Genomic DNA, 27,630 nt, shown 5'->3' on the forward strand with positions numbered 1-27,630 from the left:
TGCATTCATCCTCTTTTAGAAATTGCCATGAAGTGTAGTTCAATAACATTTCTATACACGTGTAAAGCTGTATGTTCAAGGCATGTGTGCTCTTACCATCTGGTATTGGGGCCGGATATTTGCAAGTTGTTTTTCTTCAAAGAAGTATTTTCCAGTCATGAGTGAGGTAAGGTGACTCCTCCTTTCGGTTATCTTGCGCATGGGCATCGACTCCATTGTGAGGTTGTTTTGTTTCCGCCATCGGGTTTGGGCGTGACTTGCGGCACTCTGGTTCAAAACTGCCCTTCGGCTTTCCCTCCAAGCGCAATCTACTGTACCCTCATTGGTATTGTTCTCGTATGCGTTTCATTATTCTCCGTGTATTAAAAAGATGGGAAAACTCCATCTTCGATCGAGAAGAGAGCTAGCCACTTCGGTAGAATTATACTCTGTTCCGTATTATCCAGTTTTCTGCAGATGGAACGGACTCTGTTTCAATTCTGTCCTTAGTGCCACTTCAAGTATCGACCTGCATAAGTTGGTTGCAACACGTGTCGATCGGTCCGATCGGAAAAGTCTTTGCAGGATCGTCAGGCTTGACGAAGGGACATGCAGAGATAAAACATTGAACACAGTCCAGATATCTTCGGGGAAGACACCGAACACAAACAGAAGGAAGCGCCCGCGGTTCTCTATCCAAGAATCTGATTCCGAGCTGGAAATCGAGTTAGAGTCCGAAGACGTTCCACCAGGACACAGTGCTGATAGTAACACAGCCCCTTTGCCCCTCCAACTCTCTTTGATTAAACAAAAGGCTTCAGCACCACCACTGAATTCTGGCCATAGTCAGCACCAAGTCGCTGCTGCCAAACTTGTGTTGTTTCCTGAACCTGATTCAGTGGCAGAAAGGGCTCTTCACACATTTGATGTCAGAAGAATACTATTATACTATATTGACAGGACAAAAGATTTTCGTAAAACAAAGCAACTTTTTGTGGCATTTGTTCCACCTCACAAAGGCAATCCTATCTCTAAATCTGGTATTTCTAGATGGATTGTTAAATGTATTCAAACTTGCTATGGTAAAGCTAAAATAAGTTTATCTACACCCCTAGAGCTCGAAAAATAGGAGAATCTGTGGCCTTTTTAGGTAACATTCCCATAGCAGATCTATGTAAAGCATCAACATGATCTACACCACGCACTTTTACTAAACATTATTGTGTGGATGTGTTAGCAGGTCAAAAGCTAATGTAGGACAAGCAGTGCTAAAACACTTTTTCAAACAACTGCAATACCTAACAGTTAGCCACCGCTTTGGGAGAATACTGCTAAACAATCTATGCAAAGCATATGCATCTACAACACACATGCCTGGAACGGATTATGTCACTTACCCTGTAAGCATGTGTTCTTGCCATGTAGAGCTGCAGATTCACATGTGCCCTCCCACCTCCCTGGGCACCTGTAGTTGTTGCATTTCTTATAATTTACATTACAAACGCATGGACATCTCTATTTTCACGTACTTTCTTTATCCTCACCCTCTTGCGGAAAGCAATATAACTATGAAGTCTATACCCATGCGCAATATCACCGAAAGGAGGAGTCCCCTACCTTGTGACTGGAAAATACTTTTTAGAAGAAAAACAACTTGCAAACATCCGGACCCAACACTAGATGGCAGGAGTATGCAAAGCATGTGAATCTACAGCTCTACATGCCAAGAACAAATGCTTAAAGGGTAGGTAACCTAATCCTTCTTATCCATTTAAATGTCCTGTCCTCCCCCGTCTGCAGATAGCGACAGTTTAAGTGCCGATTCCTGTCTTGCTCCAGACACCCTGTGGCTGTGGTTTTGGCTCCTTCACCAGCACAGTCAGACATCAGACCTTTAGTCCTGCACTTTTTTCGAATAGTTTGAGTGAGAATCTATGTTATTGTATAGTTATTGCAGTATGTCTCTGGCATGGTTGAAGAGGAGACAGTCACTTCCTGTCAACAAAAGGGAAAACACTTTCAGCCAATGCTTTAAAAAGAAATATAGAAGTGCTGGTACTCACTCTCTGAAGTACTCATTTGTGCCTGAAAAGTGTCATTAGTCTCCCATTAAATGTATTGTAGGAGTGTTGAGAAGTGCAGGTACTTTTCATCTCAAATTAAAGAAGTGTAGGTACTCAGTACCAGACAGCACCTGCTCATTTAATCTGAGTATCAGCATGTTTGTGCGAAACCTCCGCATTTGCGTCCAATCGCAGCATTAACCTTCCTTGTTTCATTAACTTGACACACATGTTCTTTAAACCTCAGAGGACCACTGGATTACAGAACTACTGTAATTCGTTTCAAATCAGATATGGGGGAGAGTGTAAAAGTAGCCTATTTCCAAATGCTACTACATCTTGCTGGTTAGGGCACCAAGTCACACACGGATGAATATTTGCAGAAGATCACACATCTGCCAGACTGGAAAACCAGTGCCAGAATTCAAGGTCTTCTGTATGGAAGAAACACCACCACCTGTAATTGTACACTTGAGTCAGGATGTAATAGTGTACTGTTCACAAAAAATACTCATGGTTGTAATGAATATGAGCAGCACTTATAATTTAATGGCACACTTACCATTTCCAGTAGCCAGGTTGAGGGTAGATAGTAGATATTTGTCAGAAATTCTGTGGTTTTCACAGGCAGTGACAGGAGCCATGAGGCAAAACTATGTGTCCACCAAGCCCTGTGTGTTAGATCTTCATAGCTACTTGCTACTCCAAGTGGTGCAGCTGGGAGTTTCTAAAATGTTATTTAAATTATATTTACCCCAATTTCCCACTGTTCTTCCATGAGTTAAAGATTATATTCAGTGGTAATGGGATTACAGTTGGCGGTGATCCTTTTAAACCTGGCAAGCGCTTCACCGTTAGCAGTAACCTGGCTCGGTGGACTTTACTTCCAGAGGTGTTTTTTCCTCTTTTGTAACAAGAGGCGTTATTCCTGGTCTGCAATTCCACCCAGTGTCTTCGGTGTCAAGGGCGATTACTAGGCCTGGACGGCAAATTCCGTTCCGCTTGCGGAATTAGAGTAATTTATACGTTCCGCGGAGAACGCAGAATTCAAACTTCTGCGATCCGCAGCTTCGCTGAATTTTTTGCTTGTTCGCGCTTTCCTAATGCTTGTTTGCAAAATATTTCTCCCTGAGCACACAAACAGAGACCGCGAACATGAAAAAAGCACTGCGAAAGGGCGGAACAAGCAATTCCGCGTGTTCGCTGAACTTTTGCGTGCTCACAGAGATTTTTTACCGTTTCGCAGAGCTTTGCGTAGCGCGACTATGCAAATTCCGCCCACCCCTAGCAATTACTTGGACGCGTGGATGCAGAACCGAGCTTCAGTTAAAATCAATGGCTGTTGCCCACGAAAAATACTTTAATGCTGCGGGAGAAATATATTGAAAGGTAGTAAAATTGAGTCATGAATTGGTTTTGGAAAGGGGGCGTGACCTTCTGTTGGTCAGAGCAGAAGAGTAAAGGGTAAGGATGCTTGCCTCTACTCAAGGCTCTCTGTAAATCACAAATGTTGGTTCAACATTTACAGAAATGTATTGCACGTCTATGCTTATTATATATATAGATGACATAGCACCTGCACATCCAACGTGAATTACATGCCTGATTGTACATATGTTTCTAGCGCGCTTTTCTGTGGTTGGCCCATTTTGCAAGCTGAACATTATTTCCATTGAATACAATGGCAGTCCAGCAGTGTTAAAAGTCCTTTACCTACAGGCTCAAAGAAATGTGTGAGATAATGTTTCGGCTGATAGTGACTATGCAAAGCCTTCTTCAGGGCACATCGAAGTAAGTAGCTTTCTTTATGCAACTGGCCCATGGGTTTTCCTTTTACTCAATCCTTTTTCCAGGACAAATAAGAAGCAAACATTGTATTCTGCCCAGACATTTTATACATGTATTTACATAGCATGAACCTGGCAGAGGCCTAACTCAGTGGCAGTGTCTGGCTTCAGGCTACACACTGAATTGTTTTAGCCACAGATCAGTTATACACAGGCTCTGTTAGTAATATGATCGTTAAAGATCTGCGCTGGGCTTTCTGATGTCAGATGTGAAGGCCAACAGGGCTGTAATTCACAGAGAGCTGCAAGCAATATTGTATTATTGCGTGTTGATTTCTGCTGGCTTCCATAGTGTTGTCGGTTATTTTTAGTTTAAATGACCCACCGGATGAGTAAGATGGCTAATTGCCTGTTTTCTTGCCAGATTTGAACTGCTCCCTTTGTTCCCAGTAAGAGTTGTGCTTAGACCACACCAACATTTGCAACAGTAAAGTACACAATTTATATAGTTCGCAGGTGTAACTTCTAACTTGGTGGTGCTCATTTCATCAACCTCCAAAGGATGACTAGCTTAGTTTGCCCTGTTGGGATTCAAACTTGTAAATTAAAGATTTCTAGCAGCAAGTGCTCTAGCAATTTCTTGCTTATTGAGCAAAAATAGTTTTTTGTGTTCTGGGGGGCCGATGACACTAGGAATACCTTTTTCCTGATGAAGGGACCATCTTGGGGTATGGTTGGTCTCACATGCTCCAATACAATCATTGTTAGTGTCATTTTGAAATGCATCTCATCAAATTTCCCCATAAACTGAGACTAAAGAAGATTTTTCTTCAATTTGCATTGACAACGATGGTACTCTGAGGCCAGCTTCTGCGGTATTCTGCGCTTTATTCGGGAGACGGAAGCCCTGTGGACTCCGAATGATCTTTTGAATGAAGACAAATGGGCCTTGTTAATGGGCGTAATGAGATGAGAGGCTCTGACATCAATCCCAGTCCCACTGTTAACATTGCCCTGAAGCATTAAGCTATGTTCTCGCCAAGGTTTGATGAAAAGGATGCTCTGAAAAGGTTCTGCAAATTATTTTTGAAACACCTTTGCTCTCTTAAAGCAAATATGATATATCGCAAGAGTAATTGCAGTAAAGTGTAATTATTTTGTTACAGTAGGTTTATCAATTGTGATCCAACCTTCCGATAAGGGTGGAAAATTTGTTGGTAACGAAAAATTTGCAGTATTATAGGGAAATGCACGTAGATATTTTTTTTCTGAAATGGCAACTAAGCTAGGGAGCATCCAAACAGTGTAGGTCAGAAGGAGTGTATAAACTTTGTCAGAGGAAGGGAGTAGTGATTTCAGATCCTGTCCAGTGGGAAGCGAAGCAGGATTCCTGACGTAGGGCCAGAAGTTGGGGGAGCTTTATGGTGACGTGTGGTCCTTATTGGTGCTTGAAAGGGCATCTTTGACGAGGTGTCTCTTTAATTACTGTCTGTAATGCAGGAGTAAAGGTGAGATGTTGTTGTATTATTCACAGTGCACAGATGAAGACAGCTTGAATGTTTTTCTCTTTTATCTACACTGTTGGGTTTACAGCATTGCCGTACATTACCTTATATCACCTTCTAGTATTAAACTGGCTGTCTGGGGTCATAAGTTTGTTGGTCATGATTGCTGGTGCCCCGACTCTTGCTGCTGTGAGGTCGATGTGTTAGAGTTTGGAGGTGTTGCAGGTGATTTGGCTTCTGGAAGGCACCATCACTATCTTTATGAAGTTCAATATTGCTGAAGCTTATAGTTGGATCCCACCTTGGCTTTCGAGGAAGAGGCGAATATTAAAATTTAATTGTGGTTTGATCCCGGATGAGAATTGTGTATTTCTGAGGTCACCAGAGTGCACACATCTACGAGCAACCTCCGTTGGAGACCCATTGTGGACATCCGTGGTTACCAACACAGCCTTTCTCGGTATATGTAAATGATTTAATGTCTAAATTTGTAACCTCTGGGGGAATCGACTTGAAAGTTTTCCGCAAAATTGAGATTATTCCACAGAAGCAAGGTTCACCCAGGCATCATTAGCAATCAGCATAATTCTGGAAATAGCTATAAACTGAATTTATGAATGGCCCAGAGGTGGTGATGCACTTTCTAAATATGAAAAGGGGTGCAGAAACCCTTAATAAGGACACAGATAACTAGGTAATGAAACATAGTTCGTTTTTGATAGATGATGAAGCTTTCTTTGAGATCCTATAGATGCAAGGCATGTTTTAGGCACGCGCTTTGCACCATCATATGCCAATGTTTGTGTGTAGTGGTGGGAGAGCACGAGCACTTGGAATTCCTCCTTCAGAGGTTCCATAAACACGCCGGAGTCAACATCAGTTACACAGATGAAGCGTTACCCATCTAGTCCAGCACTTGAAACCCGTTTCATGAATGTGTCCTTGATCATATGTGGTAAAACCTCTTACACATAATCCATAAATACTGTAGGCGTTGACTTTCTAGTTCTAAATATTGAGTTATTTTATGGCTGCTGGTGAAACGTTTCATCTAGTCCGATAATTACTGCCCGCACCTCGTGTGCACCCTGCACAAATTAAATGACCCACTCCTCTAGTTAGGGGTTACTTTAGAGTTGAAGTAATGCACTGTAACTTATTCACAGTATAAAGTATAGAGGGAGTACATGCTTTTTTTCTAAAACATAGTTTTGTGTTCAGTGTGTGCTGGGAATTTCTGAGGATGTGAAGGGGTGTAAAGGGCGTGGCTAAGGTTATGAAGGGCGTCAAGTGTGTTGTATTGGGTGTAGAGGGCGTGGCTGGGGGTGTAAAGGGTGTGGCTCAGTAAGTGAATGGCATGACTGTGGGTGTGACTGGCTTGGCTGAAGTTGCTGTGGCGTGAGTGAGAAGGTGCAGGATTAATGACTCCTAACCGCTGAAAGAGGCTTCCAAAAAGTATTCTGAAAAGGCAGGAGTAAGGAGGCCTAGTGTCCACCCACAAAATGATCTTACTTTATTCCCCTGGGTCTGGAGATGGGAAGTTCCTGTGACAATGATTCCTCGGACCAGTGCTCCTTGCCTGCTCCCGGACCCTTAGGTGCCTTCACCACCACTACATTTCAGCAACAACCAACCAATTCCAAAGTAGTACCCCTTCAAACACTTATCAAAGGGCTAACACCAGTGTCCCCCTCAGCCCTCCTCCCGAAAGAGTGTCTTTTAACCATCTTGGACTGGGGTGTGTCTCCTTGAACTGTATCCAATCTCCTCTTACACGTGCTGCTGGGTCCTCTGCGTCCCTCCACGCCCCTATCCCTGACTCTGGAAACTGCCCTCCAACAGGACCATTGTTGTTCCCTCTCATGTGGATGTGAACGAATGTTACTGTCTGTACATCCCTTTCAGGGTCTGTATGGCAGGGATGACATTTACAGGAAAGACCCATAATTAAAATCTCAAACATCAAACAAACACGGCCCGAATCAGCAAGTTACAAATTCAGACATGCGGGCAATTGGGAGGGTGTATCTCTTCACCTTTAGCTCCTCCGGTACCCGTAGTATTATAGCGGCTGTTCCTTCTACTTCCACATTTGTATCCAGTCCCCAGACCACTGGCCCTCATCTCCCCGATTAGGGTGACACGTCCCAGATTTGCTGCGCTAGTGCAACATTACTAGTTTTAGCCCGACACAGTTATGTATTTCACTAAAGTATGAACATATGTCCCGGATTTTCCGAGTCAGCACTGGTTTTTAGGTCGAAGACCGTAAGGCTGCGCTTGCGCAGTCTCTGGTAGGAGATTTAATGATTTCTAGTATGGGGGCTTGAACCCGCCTCTCTCCTCCATTGGCTGGCTTCCTAAACTGAGGCCAGCCATGGGAAGAGAGAGGCGTCACTCCGTTCAAGCCCCGTCTCTTTCAGATTCGGGGGCGTGTTTTTTTGCGTTCTTTCGACCTGTGATGTCATCCGTCACTCAGAACGCCCAAAACACGCCCCCCTGAATCCTAAAATGGCCGTGTGTTTCTCCAAGGCATTTCTGCCTCGCCTCGGAGAAAGATGTTGGCGCTACGATGCTTCCAGCCCCCCTCGCCATGCTGAGAGTCTGAGAGGCACCCGCAGAAGGAAACCGGCATCTCTGGAGGCCCGCAGCGTCAGGGAAGCTGCTACGGCCTCGGGGAGAGAAGCGCTTCAACGCCACCCGGCTGCAGCCCAGTAAACCACACCGGTGCTGCCCAGATGCCGTATCGCTTTCCATAGCAGAGTAAAAGGCCAGTCTCAGCCAACATACAGATGTCCCCGTATTCCCGCATGGCAGAAAAAGGAGCCTTGAACGCCTGCAATTCTTCCCGCAGCAGCCGTAAGTAAATATACAGCCCACTGAATTCCTAAACTGCTTTGGCCTGCTGAAATTGTTACCGCCCCACCTAGCAGCTACTCGCGGCACCGCGTCCTTGCCTGAGTGCTTGACTCCAAGGAGGCGCCTCGCTATAGATATGGTGGGTGCAATATATATGCCACCCTGCTGCTTGTCCTAAAATATTCATACGATGCTTCCAGCCCCCCTCGCTATGCTGAGTAATGGTTGGCGTGCGGGAAGAGGAAAACTCACACAATGCCCGCACGGGCTTAGAGGCTGCAACTCCCTGCACAGCATGTCGAACTCGCCCCAGCATTGAAATAAGCCCACTCTGGCAGTCTCAGCCGACACTGCCCGTCGGTACACCTGAGAAGGGGGAACGTAGCCCGCTCAAGGTGAGAGCGGGCCATCTCTAAATGAAGTAAACGGGTGACGGAGCGAACTGGAGCTGTTACTGGGCAGGCCAGAGCAGTCTGAGAGGCACCCGCAGAAGGGAACCGGCATCTCTGGAGGCCCGCAGCGTCAGGGAAGCTGCTGCGGCCTCGGGGAGAGAAGCGCTTCAACGCCACCCGGCTGCAGCCCAGTAAACCACACCAGTGCTGCCCAGATGCCGTATCGCTTTCCATAGCAGAGTTAAAGGCCAGTCTCCGCGCAACATACAGATGTCCCCGTCATCCCGCATGGCACAGAAAGGAGCGTCGAACGCCCGCAATTCTTCCCGCAGCAGCCGTAAGTAAATATACAGCCCACTGAATTCCTAAACTGCTTTGGCCTGCTGAAATTGTTACCGCCCCACCTAGCAGCTACTCGCGGCACCGCATCCTTGCCTGAGTGCTTGACTCCAAGGAGGCGCCTCGCTATAGATATGGTGGGAGCAATATATATGCCACCTGCTGCTAGTCCTAAAATATTCATACATGATCAATGATTTCACCCCAAGCAGTCAGGCGTGCGTTTGGTCCCTGACGTTCACCTACCTGTTTAGCACTGGCGGTGCACAGAGAGGCAGGGAACAACAGTGCAGCAGTTAGAGGCGCAACTGTTACTTACAGCCCCCCATCCCCCCTCAGGTAAAAGTGTGCACCCAAACATTCGTCCTGAAAGTGCCATTAAATGTACAATATTACGTAGCTCTTGCCAAGTAGTCAGTATCAATCATGATGCAAATGTACGATATGCCTATATTTGCATTGTCCCTACGCTGAGCCCCCAAGCTTCTCAGCTCCACGTGTGCGTAGCCAATCCGGTCCAGTGTTCATTGCATTGCATTCTGGGATTTGAAGTCCCGTTCAGCCTATTATGCAATCATGACTACAAGCCCCAAAATGGAAAGCAAAAGTGTAGATTGTATAAGCAACCCAAGCATTAACCTCACAAACACGAGTGTTCTCTCCACACTTTGAGTGATTTGTTTTATTGCAAGGAAGATACTGAGGCAATGCTCAGATCTCAAACCCAGTTTTAGCCCTGACTTGACAGCTCCGGTGTTGCTTACCTTTTGTGAGCAACAGAAAAATAGTTTGAAAAAGCACTGTAGAGAGGGGGCTTTCCCTCTGTCCAAATATTGGTGGACATGAGTACAGCATTCAATTGGGTAGAAGTTATGCAGTTCCACCCAAATGACGGCTTTTATTATTGCCTAGAGAACTCCATAATCTTCATGCCTTCCACAAAACGCATAGCACAAAAATGTGTGCAGTTGTGTCCAGTCTCAATGAAAATGGGCACTCATACTACACATTTCCACAATGCCTTACACAAAACTCTCTGGGATTATTTAGCATTTTATATAGCTTGGACATGGCCCGAAGGCATCATAGCACTTTACAACAGTAGAAGGATATGTGTGGGTGTGTATGTGGTTCTGGGTGTGTATGTGGCTTTGGGTGTGTATTGCTCCCCCGCCCCCTGGCTGTGCTTGATCCCCTGCCCCCTAACTGTGCTTGCTCCCGTGCCCCCTAGCTGTGCTTGCTCCTGTGCCCCCTGGCTGTGCTTGCTCCCGTGCCCCGTGGCTGTGCTTGCTCCTCTGCCCCCTGGCTGTGTTGCTCCCCTGCCCCCTCGCTGTGTTGCTCCCCTGCCCCCTCGTTCTCCTGCCCCCTGGCTGTGCTTGCTCTCCTGCCCCCTGGCTGTGCTTGCTCTCCTGTGTGTGTATGTGGCTCTGAGTGTGTGTGTGGCTCTGGGTGTGTGTGTGTGTGTGTGTGTGTGGCTCTGGGTGGGTGTGTGTGTGTGTGTGGCTCTGGGTTTGTGTCTGTGTGGCTCTGGGTGTGTGTGTGTGGCTCTGGGTGTGTGTGTGTGTGGCACTGTTATGTTATGTTATGTTAAAATGGGACTTTTATAGCGCAACGGCTACTCCAAAGGAGTGTCCCGCCGCTTTGTGCTCCAGACCTAAAGAAAGAGCTGGAAAACATAACAGTAAAAAAACAGGAGCCTAACAGAGGAAGCGGACTATCCAGAGAACAGCCAAGTTTTTAAGTCCTTCCTGAAGACAAGCAAGTTCGAGGTAGTCCGCAAGGACACCGGTAGAGAGTTCCATTTATTTATTTATTTATTATGCAACTTATAACGCGCAGACTAAACCCGAAGGTATCAAGGCGCCTATCAAAATCAATAAACAATAAACAGAATATACAAAGCACCACTACGGGTATGCACGTGTAAAGAGGTGAGTCTTAAGCGCGGATCTAAAAGTTTGCAGAGAGGGACTGGATCTTACTTCCAAAGGGAGGGCATTCCACCACTTAGGTGCCAGGAAGGAAAAGGCCTTACCTCCCCATCTTGCTTTTCTGACACGAGGTACAGAGAGGAGAATTTTGTGACTGGAGCGAAGATTTCTACTGGGGTTATGCCGAGAAAGAATGGATCCCATGCTTGTAGGGCTGGGTTTAGCTAAGGCTTTATACACCAGGCACATGGATTGAAAAGGATCCGGTATTCAACGGGGAGCCAGTGCAGTTGTTTTCGGGCTTCGGTGGCAGAGGCACGTTTTGGTAGGTCAAGAGCAAATCTCGCTGCCGCGTTCTGGACCACCTGCAAGCGCTGTAGAAGACTCTTGTTCAGCCCTGCATACAGCGCATTGCAGTAATCCAGTCGCGAACCCAAAAGAGCGACAGCAAGTTGCTTTCTTGCCTGGGGTGACAAAAAGTGCCTGATTTTCCTCAGAATGTGGATAATCCCCCAGCAGGTCGAAACAGTCCTGTTGACCTGTTGGCACATACTAAGGTTGGGGTCGATCATAACTCCCAGGTTTTTTGCTGACAAGGTGGGCTCGGGACATACGCCAGCGAGTTCGGCCACCACTCCGCCGACCAGATCGGTTCCTTTCCTCCAAAGACCATCACCTCCGTCTTCTCCCCATTCAGTTTTAGTGAATTGTGGATCATCCACTGGCCAACTGCCTCCATGCAAGATCTAAAATTGGCGGCAGTTGACGTAGCTGGCTGGGAGAGAGAGACTAAGATCTGGGTGTCGTCCGCGTAGGAAACTACCTCCATCCCGAAAGATCTAATGAGTCTGGCAAGGGGGGTCACATAGATATTAAAAAGGGTAGGACTGAGCGCTGACCCTTGAGGGACCCCACATTGCACAGACAGGGATGGAGATAGAAACGATCCCAGCATTATCCTTTGTTCTCTCTGGTCGAGAAAAGAGGAAAGGAGTCCCAGAGCAGGCCCGCGGACCCCAATCTCCCTCAGGCGAGATGTTAACACCACAGGAGACAGGGTATCGAAGGCCGCTGTGAGGTCTAGAAGGATCAGGAGGGAGGTCTGACCCTCATCAACTCTAGTGCGGATGGTATCCAGCACTATGGTGAGGGCAGACTCGGTGCTGTGTTCCCTCCTGAAACCATGCTGGGAGAGATCCAAACAGCCCGAGCTCTCCACAAATGCAGCCAGATGTTTATTTAGATGGGCTTCGAGCATCTTTGCGGGAGCCGGGAGCAGTGAAATGGGGCGAAAGTTCTTTAACACCCCGGGGTCCAGAGAAGGCTTTTTAAGCAAAGGTTTTACTACAGCATTCTTCCACTGCTGGGGAAAAATGCCTTCCTTCATCGCTCTGTTCATGATGTCAACCAGAGGAGGAAGGAGAGATTCTCTGCACTGCTTGAGGATCTTTAGCGGGCAGACATCCAACGGAGAGCCAGATTTGGTTTTATCAAGCAGGATTTCAAGATCCTGACAGGAAAGGGGAGGAAAGGAAATCAAATCCTGATGTTGAGAGGATTCAGCAACACTGGGCTCAGGGAGAGCAGGCAGCAAAGGAACGGCGGTCAGGGATTTTTGGACCTCCAGAGCAGCATAGATGTCGGCGATTTTTGACTGAAAAAAAGGCAGCTATCTTGTTGCACAGGTCCTGAGAGGCAACCACAGGATCCGGTGTCTGAAGGGTCGTAAGGGAATCGACAATCCTAAAGAGTTCTCTAGGAGATGACAATGAGGAGGTGAGTGCCGTGAAGTATTCCTGCTTGGTCTTAATAACTTCCAGTTTGTAATTTTTAAGCAGGACCCTATGGGCTTCTCTATCCTTAGGGGCCCAACTAGAGTGCCATAAGCGTTCCTGCCTTCTTACTTCCTGTCTCCGAAGCCGGAGCTGTTCGGAGAACCAGGGAGCTGAAGGTCTTTTCCTAGCAGAATAGCAAGACCTTGCAGGAGCAAGCTCCTCTAAGGCCTCAGCAATGGTATTTTCAAATATAGAGACCGCAGTGGAGGTATCTGCCTCCCGAGGAATGGACAGACTGGTTGTCCATGGATGGAAGGAATCTTCCCTGATCTTTTTGAGGTTCCTTCGCACTTCCATGGTGCTCGAGGCCCTTCTAATATAGCCCCGTGAGGGATACATCATATTGAAGGGAACGGCCAGATGGTCCGACCAGGAGAGATGGAAGGGGCTGGCAACTGTCAGCCTAGGGTCGTTAGAGAAGATGCCATCGAGCGTGTGCCCCGCTCGGTGGGTGGGACCGTTCACCAGCTGGGTGAGTCCGCAGGCTGACATTATTTCTACCAGGGAAATAGTGTCGTGAGCCTCCAATAGCTCAAGGTGGAAATTGAAATCACCTAGAATGGTCAGATTTTGTCGGCCAAAATAGGGTTCCAGAACCTGCATCAATTTCAGCCCAAATCCTGCTCTTGGGCCAGGGGGGCGGTAGACCAAGATTCCATTAAATGCTGGATTAGCAGAATCGGAGAGGGAAAAATATAGGACCTGGAATGTGTCCTTGGGGTCAGAAGGTCCATAGCTGAGGGGCAAGGAATCTAAAGGACCGGCCGCCAAGCCGAGCCCTTTTGATACGTGGTACCTGAGCCAGAGCCAATGTTTCCGACCTGAGGGATCGTGTAGGTCGGTAGAAGTCCAACCTCTTCTGGAGATATTTAGCACCATTACCATGCAAGGCCTTATGAGCTAGGGTCATGGCCTTGAACAGTATCCTCTTCCGTACAGGGAGCCAATGGAGGGATAGGAGAAGGTTAGAGGCACTGGTGCGACGATGCAGGCCAAAGATCGCTCGAGCAGCAGCGTTCTGGGTCACCTGCAAACGCTGAAGGAGATATTCTGGCAGACCCAGATATAGGACATTTGCGTAGTCCAATCTGGATCCTATAAGTGCCTGGACAGTGATCCTCCGATGTTCCTCAGAAAGAAGGGGAAAGAACTTACGCAACATTCTGAGGATCCCGAAACATGTTCCCGTAAGCATAGAGACCTGGGATTTGAGCGAGAGCTCATTGTCAATTTTTACTCCCAGGTTCTTAGCCCACTTAGATGACTGAGTTGGAGGGAACATGTCAGCAGGCCACCACCCATGCCAATCTGGTTCCGATGGGCATCCGAAGAATAGTATTTCGGATTTATCCGAGTTGCACTTGAGGCTGTTGTGTTGGAACCAACTAAAAACAGCTCCAAGGCACTCACGGATCTTTCCTCCATCAAACTCTTCGCTCTTACGGCAGGTGAACAGAAGCTGGGTGTCGTCAGCATAAGAGACGATCCGGGCCCCATAGGACTCCGCCAATGTCGCCAGAGGGGTCATAAGGATGTTGAATAGAGTGGGGCTCAATACAGAGCCCTGAGGCACTCCGACTCCCAATGGCGGCATTTCGGCAGACCCAGGTGGGACCCAGACCGTCTGCCGGCTGTTGGCTAGAAAGGAACGAAACCAGTTGAGCACCGTCCCCCCCAGACCGATGACGTGTAGTCTAGTGAGGAGATCCTCATGGGGGACGGTGTCGAACGCCGCCGACAGGTCTAACATAACTAACATCACCCTGCCTCCGGTGTCCAGCACCTCCTTCACGATCTCAGAGACTTCCAGGAGCGCCGTCTCGGTGCTTAAGTTGGAACGAAAGCCCGATTGGGATTCATGGAGTAACTCGTTTGACTCCAGGAAGTTAGAAAGCACGCTATGTACGTGTTTCTCCAGGATCTTGGTAAGTGCTGGAAGGAGCGAGATTGGCCTATAGTTGGAAGGCACTTCTGGGTCAAGATTAGGCTTTTTAATGAGAGGGATGACCATGGCCTGTTTCCAGGACTGGGGCAGAAATCCCTGACTCAGGGAAAGATTAAGAATGGGATTAGCTATGGGGTTAACGGCGTCTGCCATTCTCGCTAAGAATTTTGCTGGGCAGGGATCTAGCGGTGAGCCTGATTTAAGGTTCCTCATCAGGGCTAAGGATGCGGCAGCCGGAAGGGGCGGGAAGTCTAACAGAACTGGGCCTGGAGACGACAGGAGAGTTGTCTCAGTCGGCAAAGTTGACGGGTCATCTATAGGTCTCAGAGGAAAAGAATCCTGAATTTGCCTAATTTTGGTGGTAAAAAAATTTGCAATAGTATTGGCCCAGGTCTCCGCCGGAGCGTCCTGAGCTGAGATTGACCGCGGGCTGGTGAATTCACGCACAATTGAAAAAATCTCCTTACAGGAGTTTGCCGCGTCTTCAATCCTTTTGGCAAAATAACATTTCTTGCCCTGAAGTATTAAATCATGATATGACTTCATCATAGTTTTATAACGTTGTTTAGCCTCAGGTTCATACTGGACTCTCCAAGCCCGCTCAGCAACTTTGCATTGCCTACGGTGATGGGCCAATTCCTCCGTAAACCAAGGGGCCGAGACCCGTTGGGCGGCAGACCTGGGTGGCTGTAATGGGGCGAGCTCATTTAATCTAGCAAGGAGCCAGGATTGCAGGCTCTCCAGGTCTTTTTCCAGGTCACCCGTATAAGACATGGGGTAATCCACCAGAGCCTGCGCTAGCAGATCCGGAGTCACCCGATGGAGTGCCCTATAGCTGCTACCCCGCTGTCTCGTGGCACTGGCCGGAGAAGTCGTAGTAGATGGTATTTCGAAATGAACAAGACAATGATCAGACCATAAGACTGGCAGAAGTGTTACAGCCATAATAGGTGAGGTGGAAAAAACCTGATCAAGTGTGTGGCCTTTATCATGGGTCGGGCCAGAGATGTAGGGAGAAAGGCCCAGAGTAGATGCAATATCCAGCAGCTTGATAGCATCCTGGTCTTGGTGATCATCCATGTGGAAGTTAAAATCTCCAGCCAGTATGCACCGCTCCGATCTTAGAACAAGGACCGGCATAACCTGCTGGAGATCATCAAGAAAGGATCCCACCGGGCCCGGAGGTCTGTAAACAACCAGACCCTTCAGCGCTTGCTGAGGCGATAGGGAGATGGTGAAGGCAAGAGAGTCAGCCCCTGCGATGGTATGTGTATGCGTGGCCGTGCTCGGAAAAGATTTTTTCACAACCAGGGCAACTCCTCCCCCCCTACCCTTGTCTCTGTCCTGTCGATGGATGATATAGTCAGGGGGAATGGCTGCCGCAATGTCCGGGTGGGAGGAATCATTGAGCCATGTCTCAGTGAGCATCAGACAGGTAGGACTGGTCGTCGTAAGGAGATCAAAAATCTCTTGAGTGTGTCGGTGCAACGACCTCGTATTAAGGAGTAGACAGAGATGTTTAGTGCTACAATCCTTAATAGAGCTGGGGGAAGGGAGATTGCGAGTGGGATGCCATTTACAGGCAGGGCACTTATGTTTACCCCTATATCGGCCAGGAAAGACTGAGTGACAGGACGCATCCCCGTCACGCAAAGAGTAGAGTTCCTGAGCGGAGTAGGAAAGCATAGTGGCCAGAAGTACCTGCCACGCCGAACGCCTCCGGGACGCTGACGGGCGCAGACGGGCAGGACTCTGGCACGACTCCGGCGCAGGTCCGGCGCGTCCGCAGTCCGCGTCCGCTGCGCGGAGGGAGGGGTGAGCTTTTTATAGCGCTACTAGAGCGCGAGGGCGAAGAGTCCTACCCCCAAGATGGCGGCCAAAATGAGATCCCAGCCCTCGGCGTCAACACTCAGCCGAGGGCGGTCTCACAGTCCCAGGCAAGGGAGAGGGAGCAGGGCAAAGCGCTTACAAGCGCTGGGAAGTCTAAGGCAGGCAGCGCTAGGCTCAGGCACGCTTATAACTCAAGCGCGAGCACAAGCTGCACAAGACAAAAATTTAAATGAACAGCATGAAAGTCAAACACGCTAAGTTTAAAAATGCCAAAGAATAGTAGAGAGACCTCCCGGCTTCCGCCTCAGGAGGGAAAGGTAGGTAGCAGTTGTTAATCACTTGCAAGATGTTCCGGTTCCCTTTTATAGCGCTACTAGAGCGCGAGGGCGAAGAGTCCTACCCCCAAGATGGCGGCCAAAATGAGATCCCAGCCCTCGGCGTCAACACTCAGCCGAGGGCGGTCTCACAGTCCCAGGCAAGGGAGAGGGAGCAGGGCAAAGCGCTTACAAGCGCTGGGAAGTCTAAGGCAGGCAGCGCTAGGCTCAGGCACGCTTATAACACAAGCGCGAGCACAAGCTGCACAAGACAAAAATTAAAATGAACAGCATGAAAGTCAAACACGCTAAGTTTAAAAATGCCAAAGAATAGTAGAGAGACCTCCCGGCTTCCGCCTCAGGAGGGAAAGGTAGGTAGCAGTTGTTAATCACTTGCAAGATGTTCCGGTTCCCTTTTATAGCGCTACTAGAGCGCGAGGGCGAAGAGTCCTACCCCCAACACTGTGTGTGTGTGTGTGTGTGTGTGTGGCTCTGTGTGTGTGTGTGTGTGGCTCTGGGTGTGTGTGTGTGGCTCTGGGTGTGTGTGTGGCTCTGTGTGTGTGTGTGTGTGGCTCTGTGTGTGTGTGTGTGTGGCTCTGGGTGTGTGTATGTGGCTCTGGGTGTGTGTGTGTGGGCTTTGGGCATGTGTGAGTGGGCTCTGGGTGTGTGTGTGTGTGTGGGCTCTGTGTGTGTGTGGGGCTCTGTGTGGATAGCTTTTTTGTAGGTGGCTCTGTGTAGGTGGCTCTATGTGAATGACTGTGTGGGTGGCTCTATGTGAATGACTGTGTGGGTGGCTCTATTTGTGTGTGGGTGGCTCTGTGTGGGTGTAAATGCAATAGGTCATGCATTTGCGAGCGATTAGCTATTGGCATTGTAAATGACAGTGCCATTTATTTAACGATTAAGCTATTGGCAATGTAAATGACAATGCCATTTATTTAGGATTAAAAAAAAATGTCATGATCAATGCCAATAGCTCTACCTTTAATAATGCCGAGACCATTGCATTGCATTGTAAATGCTTGTTTTTTTATAGGTCTGTTCCGGTGCACTGAAGTTTTTCACTAAATTCGATGTATGTCCCAGTTTTGATTTAAATATTGTCAAATGAGCGTGCACAATAGTGAAATGTTGTGCATTTCCGCCAGACCTGCCTTGCTACATCACGTAGTAGACAGGATGTGATTGCCTAAAGACTGGGCCGTTACGCTCCTGTGCCTCATTCATGCAGCACAGCAGGCTTTAAAGAGGGACGAATCAGCATCTGAGCCCGGGCTCTCCAGCCTTTCTCTGGGCTTCATCTCAGCATGGGGAGGGGAGGGGAGGGAGAGTGGTTACTTAATTGCATTGTTTTGCAGTGGTTTTAGGTTTTGGCTGAGACAGCGAGAATGTGCTGTCGGTGAAATCTTTTGCAAATAAAAAAAAAAAAACTTGAAACCCACCTAAAGCTTGACAATGACTTACCATTGCATGTCTTCCTTTGTGTTCCATACGTAGGGGATGCATTGCAAACAATTCCCTTTTGATTCCATGTCAGTCCCTCCACCACTGCATTAACAAACATATTGAACCCTGGTTTTATTATTCGCTGCCTGACACTTTGTCCACAGTGGAACCCCGTCGAGCATGCTTTGATCCGTTCCGGTTGCGGGCAGTAGGCCCAGCCACACAAGTGGGGCAGTGGGCTCCGGCCAGGGGCCTGGTGCAGTATCTTACCGGAAGCTCACGGCCCGTGCTTCCGGTATCAGACTCCCCGTCAATGTTGTCAGCTGAGCTGTAGCACGCACTGCTGATTCACTGGTTCAGCTGCAGCTCACTGCATCTGTTTGTTGGAGATGCTGCATCCGGTGGCCTCGGGGACAGTGCATCTACTTTAGAAATCTGCATTTGAGCCCCGGTCACACGTTCAGATCAGTGTGTTTCGCTCATCTTTTCATCCTCTGTCGGTGCATAAAATCAGTACCTTGCATTGCGCAGCAATAGCCATGTCTTGCCCAGCACCAGGATGCCCCATAGGCAAAGCCACGGGAATTATGCGGCAGGAGAGGGCCAAATTATGCAGCAGGGTTGAATAATCAATGCAGCATAGCGCAGCACATTTTGTAATAGTATTACTTCATTATTTCGTCATTTTTAGGTCACGCCTGCGTTGTAGCGCATGCGCCGCTTCGCCTTGGCGCGATCTATTGTTGTTGCTTTTGTGTCCGGTTTCTCTGGGAGCGGGGTTAGTGTCCGCCCTGTCTCCATTAGGCCCCGCCCACCCTGGCTGGATATTTTGCTAGACTCGCTCGCGCTTTTCAGGAAGCATTCTCAGCGTTCGTTGGTGTCCGCCCTGTCTCCATTAGTCCCCGCCCACCCTGACTGGATATTTTTTGCCGAGCGCTTGTTGTGTTTTGTAGGGAAGAAAAACGATTTCAACACGCCCACTATTTACCATTCTAATTCGGCAGCCTTGTAGACTTCACTTTCTTTTTAATCTGACGCATGACTAAGGTAAGTACAGATTAATTTACTTTAATGAGTCTCTCTGCTGCTCATACTTTGATTTGAGATAGTATTTCTTCTTTTTCCGCATTTTTGTATTGCGCAAACTCGACCCGAACGTATTTTCCCAGAGCCACATGATTTTAATGAGCTTACGCCAGGCTCAAAGCCAGTCCCAAAGTAAGCAACCCCTGTTAATAGTTTAACCTGTAGGATCATGAAAGTGTTGCTCCTCCCCAGAGTGAGGGGAGGGGGCATGCCCAGGGAGGGCTGCCACCAGCGCCGCAGCTGAGGCCCGGGCCTGACCGCAGGATTTCTATCTGGCCTATAATTTAATCGCCGCGCTGGCTCTGCAGGGTGCGTGCCGGCTTTCGAGACACTGTGTCTGCAGCCTGCCAGCGCGTGCAGGGTGGTGATAATGGCAGCGAGGCGGCGGGGGCATGCCAACCACTACAGGGCTACAAACATGTTCTAGAACTGCGTGAAAAGTCAAATGGGAGTACCGGTACCTGCAAGCTGTTCTGGGATTGGATGGGCTCAGTCAAGTGGGGTTTGATGTATTTAGAAGCGTTCTACTAATGAGCATAAAAGAGGGCGAGGCGCAACGGGTCTCCAAACAGTTCACCAAACTTCTTTCATCTGTAGCTGAATTGGTAAACGATTGACTTTTGCTTAGTTTTGACTTTTAACCCATGGTTAAGGATGAGTGGCGTGTTTATAAAAATGTATATGGTAATCCATCAACAGATAATATGCAAATTGTATATACTGATAATCCATGTCAGTAAAACTGCGAAGATCAGTTAAAAGTTTCGCCAATATGCCCTTGTGTTGTGTGCACAATGTTTGTTTCTTTCTATTAGCCTGATGTATCTGCAGCTTTGCCGTTAACTAGTGGATCAGAGTTTCACGTTCAAATGTAGTGTTTTTTTGTGTAGGCAGGCACGCCTGTTAGCATAGAGGCTTTGGTATGTATTGCTCATTGAATTTATTATGAAACATACTTGTGCCATATCAGATACAGGGCGTTCATTGAGTTCCATGTTGATTTGTTCTTTGCATTCTGGGACTTGCAGTTTTCTTATGCAATTTTACGCAGAGAATAACATTGGCTTGGAAGAGTTACTTACGCTGGCATGGTAGCGCTTCCTATCTGCTACACGCATTCATCTGGCGAGTGGGAGCTCTTGGCTGTATAAAATTGGAATGTATAGATGTATATTACCAGAAAGTGTGCCGTTTTGTCTTATTTGTTGTACAGCTGATAAACATGGTTAACGCGAAAGTAGTGACGTCACAGTTGTGTATTTACAAGAGTTTAAGCTATTGGCATTGTAAACGACAATGCCTTTTATTTATGTTTTTTTTTAAAAAGCATTATTATTTACAATGTTAATAGCTCAAAATAATGTAAATGCGAGACCTATTGCATTGCAAATGCTTGTTCAACTTAGTAACACTATCTGGACATTGATTGCATCACATTAGTACCAATTTAAGACTCCTGTATAGCAATAAGCAACAAAAAAGTGACCAGTCCTGCTTCAAGGGGCCTTCCAATGCGCAGCAACACATATTGCTGCATTTAAAGTAATATTTGAACCGTTTTTTGTTCAAATCTGCAGATAATGGATTATGTGGCAAATGCGGCACATCAATAACTATGCGAAAGTCGGTGTGGCCGCACAGCCGCATAGTTTCAGTGGCCCTGCCCATAGGGTAACGTGTGCTTTACAAGTGCTCATGTTGTTATGTCAGTTTAATTGTACAGCGCACACCAGTTTTAATCGCCACATTTCTTACTCCCTTGCAGACTGAGCTGTGCGCCACGCTCCCCTACATACTATTTATTTATACTGTTTTATGTTGTGCGAACTAGCCCAAGGGCTTTATATGAGAACCACATACTGTAAGACCAGGGGCAACTCTTCAGGGTCCCGCTTGACTCAGTCAATCATTGAAGTTTCTTTTCCTGCATCATCTCTGCACTGCCTGCCTCCCTAAATGTCCTGTGAAGGAAGTGCTGGGTACCCCAGAAAACTCCCTCTGCCGTAGCCTGCAGCAATGCGCCCGGAAATCTGCTGTCAGCTCAGCCCCGGTTGGTGGGAACACCCCCACTGCGCTCCTCAGAAATCTAGCAGGCGCTCCCCAAATGTTGTGCTATGGTACCATTCAGGAGGATTATCTGGGCTTTAAGTGTGGCGGATCCTGCCAGAACTCAGATCCAGCAGTAATTAAAACTGCGACATGCGGCCCTGCAGGGCCCTATATTCATGTCCTTATTTTGAAATGCAAAAACGTCGATTTCTGGGAGAATTGACGGCTAAAAATGTAAACAGGGAAACCATGTTATGTAGTTGCTTTTTCCAGGTGCTGTTTGTGTAGGTTTTTTGTCATGCAACATATGATTCCTGTGTGTAGTGCTTTGTGTGAATGAACCTCTAGGTGTCTGGGTGAGTTCAGGTTGTGTTTGGGTGTTCATCACGGGCCACAATTGCAACTTCTCGATTTAAAGCAGGAGCCAGTGCAGGCAGTAGCGGCTGCTACCGGGCTCAGGTGATGGGGTGGGGGCAAGGGGGTCGGGGGTAAGAAAAGAAAGAAAAAAACACACTTACCTGTGAAGGCTGGCTGGTCAGCCGTCGCCTCTCCTCCTGACTCCGGTTTCAGCAGGATACCGAAACCAGCAGGAAGCACCCGGCTCCCGATAACCAAACACAATGTTGCAATGGAGCTGTGTGATTGGTCTGAACGCCGTGACACGGCGCTCAGCCAGGGGCTGGAGGGGTGGGCATGTTCTCCATGCAGGATGTAATGCAGCCTGCATGGAGAATATGGGAAGTGCGCATGACTGTTTTGGGTGGCCCGAGAGGGCTGACCAAACAGTCATGTGCACTTGGGAGTAGGCAAACCACTCCTCCCCTGCTCCTATGTTCTGGCAGCAGCTCTGCCCAGAAAGAGGCCGCAGCTGAAGGAAACCTAAAATGATAATAACGTGAGTTGGGCAACGCTCCTCCGCCTTGCAGGGGAGCTGCCACTGAGTGCAGGTTTCTCACTGTGCCTGTCAGTGGGCCATGAAAGTGTTTAGACCAGGCGCTCACCCAATCCTTTGCCTCTGTTTTAGGTTCACATATGTGACAATTGTAATTGCCTTTTTATGTGAAAGTGAGAAGGTGGTATACACAACTGTTGAAATATCGGCAGCGTCAAAGGAAAATAAAATGCTGCATTTGCAGGTGAGGAGAGAGAGAGAGAGAGAGAGAGAGATGCAACAAATACACACAGAAAGACACAGTAAATGGAAAGTGATGAGATGAGATGATGCGTGAGGAATACAGACGGATGATTTCGGAAATGTGTTGAGAGAAAAAGGGTATAAAATATCTAACCGACTCAGAGGCTGCAGATGAAAGATGTGAAGGGAAGAACAAGAATGGCTGCGGCATTGCAAACTCCCCTACCACAGACCTTAGTAATGTTTAATACATAGTCTCATATGTTCAGAATTGAAATATTGTATATTCTAGTTATTCACAGGAAAATAATAGCCATTCATATGATACTGCTAACAAACATTGACAAAGGCTTTGGGTCTGTCTAGTTGTAGGCATATGTCCATTGTTGTGTGGATGCAATATCAGGAAACTCATAGAGCGACACCCAACTACTGGTCAGGTGGCACCCCGCGTCAAACATATCATGTTAATTCAAGTGTGATGAGCCATACCCTTAATTACATAGGTCATACCTCTTAGGGTTCCTAGGTATGCTTCTTTGGCCAAACCCCGTTTACACCACCCAGCCACTGTTTTCATCTTATTTAAAGCAATGCATAGTTTGTGTTGGGGGACAGCAGGCCTTCTACCTCTGCACACTCGCTCTCATAGTGTGTTTTGAACAGCGGCTTGACCAGCACCGCGTCACAGGCTCGTTCGCGTATCTTGGCCTGAACTGCGCCCTCAGCGCAGTCGTAGGCGTGGCAGACGCTGGAAGGTAAAAATACCCATCCTGACTCCATTCATCAAATTTTGGGGGAAAGACCAACTTTCCCCCAAATATCCCTAGAGGCGTGTTTAGTGTCCCAACTCCCGTCCTGGAATGTTTTGGGAAAAGCTATAAATCCCGAAGTATTTTTAGGAATGGTTGAAAAGTAGTAATTTTGAATGACAGAAAGAGTTGTGAGGTCGCAGCTCAGGGCAGAAAACTAGACCTACCGCACCACAAAGGGCGCACTTCTGCTGTTGCTGGGTTCTCTGAAAAATCGTCTTTAGATTCAAAATATTTTTTTCTGCTTGAATTAATCATCTGCAAAGAAATGCACCACAAAAAATTATATTTTTTTAAATTAGCAGTGTCTTCTAAATGCAGTGCAACTAAAAATAAAAATGTGTTTTTAACCACAAAAGACCTTTTTATCTCATTTCCATACCTAGGGGTGTGAGTAAAGACATATACACTATGTGTTTACTTCCTTTATTCTGTAATTAAACTCTCTGTATTTTTAATCTTCTACGCATGCTTATCCAAATATCTTCAATACAAAGTTGTAGGTTTTTCTCCCCTTGGCACGGACTCTACGGTTAGGGTTTTCTCGACTCTGTCATTGTAATAGAATGCGGTTGAATCCTTTTAAAATATGAAACGGAAGCCTTATAAGTCAGCAGTATTATTGCAGTGCAGCCTGCCCTGCTGCCAAGGGGCCAGTTATAAAAAAGATCCCACGCATAATTCATCCCCACAGTTTCCTCTTCCAGGAAGCCTGCAGGCTCTGACTGTGCTCGCTGCAGACCTGTTCCTCTTAATCAGAAATGTCACTTCCCTATTAATCTGGGTCTCAAGTTTGATAAATTTAGTCATCGCCTAAAGTACGTGGTAAGAGTAACTCCTCCTGACACACTCAAATCTTTAACCGGATCTGAGCTGCTTGTTTTAAAAGTGTGACTTTTGAGACCTGTGCTAATGTGTGCCGAAAAACCTATATTGGCTGAAGGAGAAGCGCCCTTTATCTGAGGCCACCAGACCCCCACCCAGGAGGGCCCTTTCACCACCCACATATCAACAGCCTTCCTGAAAGACATCTGTTTCAAGTCTATTTAAAATTGATTTAGATCTACAATGAGATTAGCAATAGAACACATTATTAAAATGTATTGAACATGTAAAAAAGATTTTAAAAATCCACTTATAGTTCAGAAAGAAAGATCAAATATAGACACATATGGATGTTATAAAACATTGTCAAATACCTCCTAAAAATGTAAACACTGTACAATAAAAGTGCTCACTAGGAGCATTCATATTACGTTGAATCAATTAATTGTGTGTTTTAGTATTACAATTAATGATTATTGAATTTGAATATGGTGTTTTAGAGTCCCTTAAAGCTGGACAGACTTTGAACACGTGGGACGGATTTTGTGTTCCTGCCTGATGGGGACTAGGATATCTGTACCCAAAGCTGGAAGGGGACACACACAGTGGCTAGGAAGAGGGAGAGAAGTTGTGCCCTCACTGAGGCATGTGTTGGCCCATAGAGTAGATCACACCTGTTTTCAAAAAGAGGTCCCTAGCGAAGCCTCTGGCGGGTGTGAGTTCCTGGATAGTGTTGAGATAATACGCTCAAGTTCCTGTGGATTGTACTGGGCTGCACTGGTCGAGATTGAGTCAAGCGGGCGCGTGCGGGAGCGTGCCTCCGCACCAAAGTAGCTGCTCGAAATCTTCGTCTCAAGCTCATGAAGCACGGTGCTAGAATTTGGGCGCCCCAAAAACTGTGTCAGCTTGGAGTAAAAGTGGGGATAGGGCTGAATGTGAACTTTGCATTGGTTGATTTAGGTTCACCTGCTAATGGAATGCTGCTTACTTTCTTAAATCGGGTGTCCTGCGTCGCACGCGGGCGACAACTTGGGCCGGCAACTTCTTAGGGCAGTATTCCCCTATCAGGCTGGACACCTCACCATTTGCTTCACCACCCTTGTGGTGTGATGGGGGCGGCAGGGCAAGGCTATACCCCTCCAATTATGTCACTTTCGGGGGTTTGGGGTCTTTAAATACTCCGTAAGTCCAAGGGTCATCTTCTTTGGGCGATTCTCTAATGCAACCCATTATTCCCACAGGCAGTTGTAAGCCTGAGCAACTGGGGGCTTGCCTGGTGCCTCTGTGATTTTCCAGGACTATGGAGTCCAGATGCGGGGTAGGCCCCCAAAGGTTCATTATCATCAGGTGTATTCCTTATCCTCATTGGCTAATCTAGCGGGCAGCCAGCTTAGGTCATATAGACACTGGATGCCCTGGGATCGCCTGTAAGTTAACCTATTAACTTTCCAAATTAAACTGCAGCAAAACTTTCTCCAAACAAAACTGGTGTGGTCTCAGTCATTTTGCTTGTGGACTGTTTCTTTGCATGCAGGTATTCTGTGTTATCCAGTTTGGATGTGTGTACACCTGGCTATGGGATATCTGCGCTCAGACCCTTTCTTTAACCCGCTGGTACTTCAGAATTTTATTGGCAACTGGAAAAGGTTATTTCTCTCCATGCTTCATGAACATTTTCTTCTAAATGCCAAGGAAGCTCTGGAAGATTTTTGTTCCTACCCCTAACTGGGCCCATAGTTTGTTCCAAAACTGGGAAAGTCGCAATCCTGGACCTCTGGTTATTTGAACCAGTTTCTTTGAGAAGGGTTCCTGTGGGATGGCCTGATTCAAGAAGCAATTGGATGAGAAAGATGAAAAGATCTTAAAATACCTATCACCACATAAAACCAGCACATGGGGGCGTGAACTCTCTAGAGGACACAGGGGATGGCCGGTTGCAGACCCTCTCCTTGACCTGCAGTTTTGGGAACACAGACCAGACCATAGGTTGCTGAAGGCCTTTACTCACATCATGGTGGCCCTGGGATAGTCCTGCGTGATTGTACTGGGAAGTTGCCCTCACAAAAAATACCTAGTTAGTTTGCATACCTAGATTCAGTCTGAAACTTGCAATATTGGTCATAATGTGAAGCTAAAATATCTTCCTTGAAGTTGATATGAATTAGCCACCAATAAGAGGTGGTCTGTATTTCTAAATTGTGCTCGAGTGTTTGAACATTTTTAGCTCTCACCTAGGCAGCGCTTGTGCTGTCTCTTCGAGACATCCTGAATTCAGTTATGGACGTGAAGGTCTACCCATCTTTTCAATTGGCTCCTGTTTCTGTTCTTTGTAAATGGTGGCTTTTTATTCGTCAATAGGCTTAGTAGTCCCTCCTTTCCCCCCTTTGTTACCTCCCATGAGGACTGTCCCTCTTACGTGTGTTGTTACTCTGTATGTTTTATGTACAATCTGTGAGCGCTATTTTCTTAGATTACTTTGTCCTATTGCACCATGACATGCTTTCCTGCAATCACTTGCTTTTGTTAAGCAGCACGCCCGCCCTTTATCTTATATGTTTTTAGCTTCAAGAATGGCTGCTGCGCCATTAATGCTGCTTACGCCATCATATATATATTTTTAAAAGCATCACGATTTTAAGTACCGCCTTATGTTCTTTTCTCAAACGCGAGGAATGCATAAGGTTCAAGAATGGTGGCCACGCATTTCTTTTGTTATGCCCCGCTCGCCCAAATACAGTTAACACCCACTCATTAATGCCGCCAGTGGCTCGCAGCCCCTCATCCAGACCCGCCCACGGGCGCCGCGCTTTAAGTTTCAGGCTTCAGAACAAAAGTTTGTGTCCAGATACTTCTGTTTTTAACAAATTAAGCAGTATACCCAGGTCAAGTTGACGCGATAGACTATCTGTAATTTCCGTCCGCGATTTGTGGCATTTTCTCAGTGGTTACGCGCAAGGCCTCCTTTAATCTTAATTAGGAGCTGTCAGGGAGGTGCTGTAATGGAATCCAGATGCTGTGGGCGCGTTCACCATTATGCAGAGCGTGTGCACTGCTGTATTTTTTTTCCCTTCAGCTCTGTGTGCGCGCATGAACAGCCGGCCAGCAATGTAGAGAATCACACGCATCAGATCTTTTTTTTTTAAAACAATTGCGATAGCGAAAGTGATCGCTTTCTGTGCTGTTTGTTTTTCGTATGTAATCTTGTTCTTGTACGAACTCGATGGTAGCGGAGTATCCCATCCTCACCCTCTAGGTCACTTCATTAATGTTCCCCGAGTCCGCCGTGTCTGGTGGCGTCTGTGCCCTACCCTTTGTGTCTGTAGAACATTCCCCTGGGTGAGAGTGCAGCGAAAGGGCTGCATTTGTGTTCCAATTGCGACGGATATCTCTGCCCGCCAGTGATGCTGTCTGGTGCCCGAGGGGTGTTCACCATGTTTTATCACTGCTTCTAGTCGGAGGCTGCCCCCCTGCCCATGGTGCTCACGTGGCCGAGGGTGA

General features: G+C 47.3%; 1 protein-coding gene across 1 annotated transcript in view; it reads left to right on the plus strand.

Moving 5' to 3' along the window:
• The window catches only part of LOC147663365 (ubiquitin-conjugating enzyme E2 E2), a gene marked incomplete at its 5' end in the record, with an annotated part of 161,517 nt that overhangs the window by 529 nt on the left and 133,358 nt on the right, over positions 1-27,630 (plus strand). The window lies entirely within an intron of this gene.

This window comes from Lissotriton vulgaris, unplaced genomic scaffold (assembly GCF_964263255.1).
Source record: "Lissotriton vulgaris unplaced genomic scaffold, aLisVul1.2 SCAFFOLD_2690, whole genome shotgun sequence".
NCBI classification, from domain to species: domain Eukaryota; kingdom Metazoa; phylum Chordata; class Amphibia; order Caudata; family Salamandridae; genus Lissotriton; species Lissotriton vulgaris.